The sequence below is a fragment of the Herpailurus yagouaroundi genome, unplaced genomic scaffold (genome assembly GCF_014898765.1).
Source record: "Herpailurus yagouaroundi ecotype Mexico unplaced genomic scaffold, PumYag 187, whole genome shotgun sequence".
Lineage (NCBI taxonomy): Eukaryota > Metazoa > Chordata > Mammalia > Carnivora > Felidae > Herpailurus > Herpailurus yagouaroundi.
Genome location: NW_024412418.1, coordinates 2,808,798 through 2,816,568, shown reverse-complemented (window position 1 = coordinate 2,816,568; position 7,771 = coordinate 2,808,798). Strand labels below are relative to the sequence as shown.

The following is a 7,771-nucleotide window of genomic DNA, read 5'->3' as shown; positions in this document are numbered from 1 at the left end:
AGGATGTGAAGCAGTTGGAACTCTCATACGTTGCCGATGGGAATACAAAGTAGTACGCCATTGTCGAAAACAGGTTGGCAACTGTCACATGACCTAGAAATCTCACTTCTAACAATCTACGCAAGTGAAATAAAAGCACATGGCCACATAAAATCCTGTATGTGAATGTTTATAGGATCTTTATTTGTATTAGCTAAAACTGGAAACAACCCAAGTTTCCTTCAACTGAAGAATGGATAAACAATCTGAATACATAGAATGCATCTTAGTAATAAGAAGGAACCAATTACAGAACAAATACATCTCCATAATTTTCAAATGCATTATGCTAAGGGAGAGAAGCATGACTCAAGAGATAACCTACTGCATGATTCTTTTTTTATGACATTCTTACAAGCAAAAACTATAGGGACTGAAAACAAATTAGTGGTTGCTAGGAGGTGGAAAAAGGGGTCAATTACAAAGGGTTCTAGGAAATTTAGGGGGGATAATAAACTGTTCTATATCCTGATGTGATGGTGGTTATAGGGCCACTTACATTGGTACAAACACTTAGAACAATACATTGAAAAGTGTGGATATAACTGTATGTAAATTATACCTCAATTAGAAGAAGGAAAAAAAAGACAAATAATCCAAATAGGTAGGTGTGCTTACTCAACAGACACTTCAGTTCCTCACAGACAGTTTAATTGCTTCTTTCCTAAATAAGTGAGGGGAACTGTGGTTATTCCCATAGGGCTCCGGCTCCCCTGAGAACTCTGCGTCCCTGTAACTTTCTCCTGGTTCCCACTCATTAGCCTTGGGAATCCCCAAATCACTCCATTCAACATCATTTTAGAAGACCCATCTGGGTGCAGAACCCTTCTGCTCCTCTGTTTATTCATCCGAATGTCAGTTGTTCCTGGTACAGACGCCATCTTCCTCCAAAAAGAATTTTCTTCGGAGCTGCCCAAAAAACCCACTCTGAGATAAGAACTATACTGATTCAGGTTAATATGAGAATCCCCTTACCAAGTTGGTTTATAGACCTTCCCTCGTTTGTTCTTCACAGACAGAATTCTGTAAGGTGGGCGGGAGATGCAATTTTATTATTTCCACTTCACAAATCAGGAAACTGAATTTGACAGGGGTAAATGACTCTTCCAAGGATCATAAAGAATACATAGGAGATGTAGGACCTGAACTGTCTTCCTAGCTCCACGTCAATGATTTTTTCCCTCCATTCCTCCATGCTTCAGAGACCTTGAAGCCTTTTCACCAGTACTGAAGAGAGCCTCTTCAGTAGGATATACTCATTCTACTCTGGTTGAGGTTCTGGTATCAGAGACACAATTCATGGCTGCCTTTCCCTTCTTGTCAAGGAGCAAGGTAAGGTTCTACATATTCTATACATTTTTAGTGAGACGTGTAATTCATGCAAAAACAGTAGGGAGGCTGTGTGTACTGTGACTTACTTTGGCAAAGTAATGGATGCTGTGAATGTTTCTTCTGAAACAGTGAGGTAGAGCTGGTCTTAAACATCCAAATGTACGTCATCATTCAACAAATAGGCAGATGAGTAATACTTAGGAGGCAACATAGTGTTTTCCTAAAGAGGATAAAAGCAACAGCAATAAGAAACAGAGGCTAGATTATGCTCTGATTGATTAGGTAGTAATTTCATTCTGCTTCCTAACCGTAGGTCTGTTACGGAAGGAAAGGTAAGTATAATGGGGTGAAATGAAACTTCTTTAGACTCCAAGAGGACCAGCATGAATTATAAAGCTCCTTACTCTATTTCAACCTTCTTTTCCTCTTATCTTCCCCATATTACTACTAGCTCACTTAAACGCCAGAAAGTCTGGTGGCTGAAGGCACAGGTTTACAATCTGTCTGATCTGGATACGAATCTTGAGTTTATTTCTTGCTACATACGTGTAGACGTCTGTAAAGTCATATGACCTCTCCAACCCTCAATTCCTTAACCACAAATGTGGGTGATAATACTCTGTATCTTATAACATCATAGGGTAAACTTGTGGGATGCTATAACTTTTAAAATTATTGTTGTTAATTTATAAGTTATCCTTATAAAGCTGTAGCATAAAGATTACACTACCTACCGTATAAAGTTGTGAGGAGGAAGAAAGAATGCGCACACACATACACACACACACACACACACACACACACACACACGGAATGCTCTTAGTGGAGGGTATAGAACACAGTATATGCTAAAAAGAATTTATGTTTGTCAAAGGTGAGCAAACACAAATGTCCTTAGGAACTGGGTTGTGAAAGGGGAAGTCATGAAGCCCTTCAGTCAGTAGAGAAGAGTAGTTACCAATGAGTGAAAGCTGTGGCATAGGCTGCATTCAATTGAAATAAGAAAAGTTACAGAATGGAGCTCACCTCAAAGGCAGATCTGGAAGCCATAATAAAACCCATGGACATGACATTTCAACCCTGGATTTTTGTCATCCAAGCTTTGAGGGCCTGAGTAATGAGAGTAAGAATGAGTTCCAAATATAAGAAAACTGTTCCAACCCAAAGTAAAATATGGATCTCAATGAAAAAACTGAGTGAATGGCTTGTGCAGCCAATGATATGGTCAGAGGAAAGGCGGAGTGAGACACACGGGGCGATCAGAAGAACTGAGTGGGCATAGTATGTGAGGAAAGACAAATCAGAGAGTGAGGCTATCAGACTTTAAAACTAATCCGTAATCTAGAGACTAGATAGATATTGCTTCCCACCTTTACCAAGGCAAGATAGAGATCGGGATTTCATCCTACAATAACATCAGAGCTAACTCTACTTAACCGTTTTTCATGATTATTTTATGAACTTTCACAATTGCCCCTTCGCATTACATCTTCAGTTTTAGAGATGAAAAAGAATGGGGCTCAAAGAACTTAGGTTAGGGAAGTGTCTCCCAGATAGTGTGTGTTAGGGTACAATCTGAACCATATGCACCTCGTCCCAGAGCTTGAGTCTTCCACTCAATGCATTTCCTTCTCTTCAGGATTGCCTTCCTGGTGGTACATGTCTGCAGTCGCAGTTCTACTTTCCCTGTATGCCCCTATGACCCCATTGGGAGTCCCACATCTAAGAATAGTATCGTAGCCATTTCATTACTCCTAACAACCCATTAAGATGGGTCCGATGGATTCGAGGGCTGACTGTGAATAGAATTAACTCAATTCAATTCAAGTTTCAGTTACTGTCATGGGATTTCAGAATTAGTCTGCCTGGGATGAAGCTTGACTCTGCCAGTTAACATTTGGGTAAACTTGGGCAAATTACACAACCTTGTTGAGCCTAAGTTACCTCATAAAAGAAATGAGCATGAAGGCTAATTGTTTTGTCTTGCGTGCGCTTCAGGTTTGAAGAACACAAGATTGCCATCATTGAAACAATCCGCAGAGCCATTTACACATTTCCACCTCACTCTACTCTCTTTTCCATTTAACACTCTGTTCCTTTACTTCTCATCACTACAGGGCATCCTGTGATTCCCCACCGACGTTCATGGGGCACAACACAGAAGTGACTGAGTTCATCCTTCTAGGATGTACAGATGCTCCAGAATGTCTTTATGACATTCCCCCTCATCTACCTCTTCACTCTAGTTGGAAATCGGGGGGCGGGGGGGGGGGGTGGCGGGGGCGAGGGACTGTGCTGATTCTGTTGGGCTCTTGTCTCCACACTCTCATGTGCTTTTTCCTCAGTGACCTGTCTCTCAGGGATTTTTGTTACAGACCCAAGGTCATGGCAGGATTTCTTATAGGAAACAAAGTCATCTCCTGCAATGCATGTGCTACTCAGATGTCCTTTTTTTGCAGTCTTCGCCACTGTGGGAAGTTACCTCTTGGCTTCAATGGCCTATGACCGCTACGCTGCAGTGTGCAAATCCCTGCCATCACATCACCACCATGACTACTCACTGATGTGAGTGCTTGTCTGGCCACAGGCTGCTATGTCTGTGGTGTTCTAAATGCCTCTCTAAATATTGGAGATACCTCCAGTCTCTGTTTCCATATGTCCAATGTGGTTCGTCATTTTTTTCTGCAATATTTCAGCAGTCAACAGTTCTGTCTTGCGCTGATAAGTACATCAGTGAGTTGGTTTTTGTCTATATAACTGGCTTCCTTTTTTTTTCTCTCATGGTTATCTTTATTTTCTATCTGTTTATATTTATCACCATCTTGAAGATGCAATCAGTTCCGGGGTATCAAAAGGCTTTGTCCACCTACGTTTCCCACCTCTCTAGTGTCCATCTTCAATGGTACAGTCACCTTCATGCATATACAGCCCAGCTCCAGGAATCGTATGGACACACACAAAAAAGCATTTATTATATGTATCTCCAAATTAAAACATAAACTCCGTGTAAGCAGTAGCTTTGTCTGCTTTGTTCATAACTCTACCCTCCATAGCTTAATGAGTTTCTGGATCATAGGAAATGTCAGTAAATATTTGTTAAATGAATGAATGATAAATGAAGCTTTAAGTTCAATCATATCAATATATTGGATATTTGGATCATGAATATTTATAATTCATCATTCATAAAATAAACCATCTACATAGAATTATAGAACATTTAGAGTCATGACTAGTGTTCTTTTTGGCTGAAATATTTTTATTTACATTCTCACTCAGTGCTTTTAATCCCCATTTATGGTTACAATGATTTTCTGGAAACTACACTGTCATTCCATAGGAACGACGTCTCACTGATTAGTAAATAGCACATCAAATAGATTCTATTTAGTAAATCATAAAAGGACATAAAGTACAAAACTATTTTCAAGTTTAATATCTCATCCAGTTTGGAAAATCACTGTATACACACTGGCTATGCAGTCAATTCCAATGATTCTAACTATCCATAGAGAATGGAAACATAACAGTACTTATGGATAGTAAGCCCAATCTACATTAAATATCCTAGCATCACAGTGTTCTTGTGTTTTATTTTGATCCTTAGGAGAGATCAATTCGATATTAAAATTCCCGGTGGGAATGTGCATTGTTTCCTTTTCTGCCTCGACACATTTGGAGGTACTCATACTCACAGTATGCGTAAGACTGTGCTTGAATGTGCTAAGATGGCCATGCTGACACTTAGCATGGGCAGGGTGTTAGAATATAAACATTTCCTTCTGGCTCTAGATCTGTGATGATGGTGATGTATCTTCTGCTGGAACCATTAAAAAAAATTACTTTTATCTGATAAAGGGCTAGCATCCAAAATCTATAAAGAACCTATCAAACTCAACACCCAAAAAATAAATGATCCAGTCAAGACATCGAACAGAAGACATGAACAGACATTTTTCCAAAGAACACATCCAGATGGCCAACAGACACATGAAAATATGTTCAACATCACTCATCAACAGGGAAATGCAAAAAACCACAATGAGGCAGAAACCAACTGCCAGCAGAGTTGCGGTGGACCTTCTACAGATTTCACCAGTTCTACCCCACAGGTATTTGTGTTCATATAAGCCAGCTGCCTAAATCCTTCCCTCTTCCCTCTATCCCTGCCCTGCACTCAAGTCTGGGATCCACATCAGCAGCCAGCCCAGGTCTGTGCATCTGCAAGAGTGAGAGACACCAGACTAGACCACTGCGGCCAACCCCCACTGCCATGCACCTGTACCTCAGAAAGGATCTCCATGCTCTTGGTTCCCCTCCTAGCAGTAGAGAATGTTTACATCTTACTCAATGTTGGTTAGTGTTGCTGTGGATATTACTGCCCTTCTTTACTGTGCTGACACAGCCTTTATTTTACACAGAAACATTGTCCCTAGTTCTCAGAGACGGCACCCTTTGTGGCGATCCTGACCTACACTAGGTATAGTACACCCCTTGTGATCTCATCCCAGGACATTGTCCTGATCCACTCCCATGAGTAGAGGGTTTTATTCTCTTTTCTTATATCAGTTCCCGTGAATTTTATCAGCATCTAAGGACAGCAGTGACTTAAGCTGTTATTCTGTAGAACGGTAAGGAAGAGGAATCTGGGTGGACTTTTTTCTGTGATGGCTGCTGTTCCTTTCTCCTGGGCCAGCCCCAAGAGAGCAGTGCTCTCAGAAATCTCACCCTGCCCCCAGTCTTTCTTGTAAACACTGAGAGAGGTCTGTAGAGCAGAGCATGTACATGAGTGCAAATCTTTAGTTATTCATTTTAAATTTTTGATGGATCCTTCTATCAGTAACTATAGAACCTAAGAGCATCTGTCACAGGTAGGCTAGCACTCTCATCCCATCTCTTTGCCTATCTTTGATTATATTTGGCATTAGATAGCTGCCTTGTGAGCTCAGCTCTCTAATGAGTTTAATAAAAAGCATAAAATTGCAGAAAGCCTGGTTATTTTTTGTAAGGATGTTACTAATGCTGATTCCAGATTGATGCATTCTAGGTCAGTGCTCAAAATTCACTTCTTGATAATGTAGGGCATCTTTAAGAATAATCAAAACTTGGCATTACCTTCCTTAGTAATTCTACATGGTCACCAATACAGAAAGAACAATAAATCCTTCAAGAAATCCTTCAATAAAGCCTTCAAGAAGTCTCACGCAACATTGCTTTCAACAATTATTCTCAATTATAATGATATTGAAAAGACATATTCATTCATATTCATTCATCTGTTAATGAATATATTAAGTCAACAAAGTATTTATTGAATTCCAACTCAATAAGACACAACTCAGCCTCTGTGTTAGATTCTGATTATACACAGAAGAACAAAAGAGATATGGTTTCTGCATGAGTACATTTTGGTTGGATGGGGGAGAGACATCAAACTCACAGAGAAATATATAATTACAGATTTTAACATGTATTCTGAAAATATAGACCAATGTACACAGAGAGGGCCTAAGAAAGGAAGCTGATGTTTAATAGGGCTGGAGAGACACTTCCAGAATGGTAGAGGGAGGGCCTCTGAAAATCTGCCCCTTCATAAAAGCAAAGACAACACAGGCAAGAGGTTTCCCAAAACTTTCAAAGCTCTAGAAATAAACCAAAGGCTTGCAACAATCCAAAGCGTGTGTACTCAAGAAAAATGGCTGAGTCTAGATAATAATAGTGAGCTTTCTGGCATCTTCACTGCCCTACTTCCCAATTCTGTGTTAGCTTTGAAAACCAGCAGAACCACAGGAGCTGAGAAAAACGTCAGCCTGACAGCAATTGGAGAAAGAAGAATGTGTCTGGAGTCCCTTAAATGGCCCCAAACCCCAAGAAATGTCACTATTAAATTACAGTGGCCCCCAAACTCAAGAAATGTCACTATTTTCACCTGTCTGGCAGCTTTCTAGAAAAGCTCCATTCACATTTTTTGTTTTAATTTTTTTAACGTTTTATTTATTTTTGAGACAGGGAGAGACAGAGCATGGGAGGGTCAGAGAGAGGGAGACACAGAATCCGAAACAGGCTCCAGGCTCCGAGCTGTCAGCACAGAGCCTGAAGCGGGGCTCGAACTCTCGGACCGCGAGATCACGACCCGAGCCGAAGTCGGCAGCTTAACCGTCTGAGCCACCCAGGCGCCCCTGCATCACAATTTTAATCTTTATTTCACCTGACACAGTTCACCCTGTAAGAAAAGCCTTATTCCTAGAGCGTTTGTAAAAACATTGAGAAGCGATTGTTCACCAATATAATTTCCTAAGATGGCAGCACCGTTTGAGGCCAAGCAATCACCTGACCATACTCTTAAAACAGATTTTTGGGGAAGGGCGCCTGGGTGGCTCAATTGGTTAACAGTCTGACT

General features: G+C 40.6%; 1 pseudogene; it reads left to right on the top strand.

Annotated features, from left to right (window-relative positions):
- The first annotated feature begins 3,516 nt into the window (after positions 1–3,516).
- LOC121043916 (olfactory receptor 5B2-like) lies at positions 3,517–4,479 on the top strand (annotated as a pseudogene).
- The last annotated feature ends 3,292 nt before the right edge of the window (positions 4,480–7,771 follow it).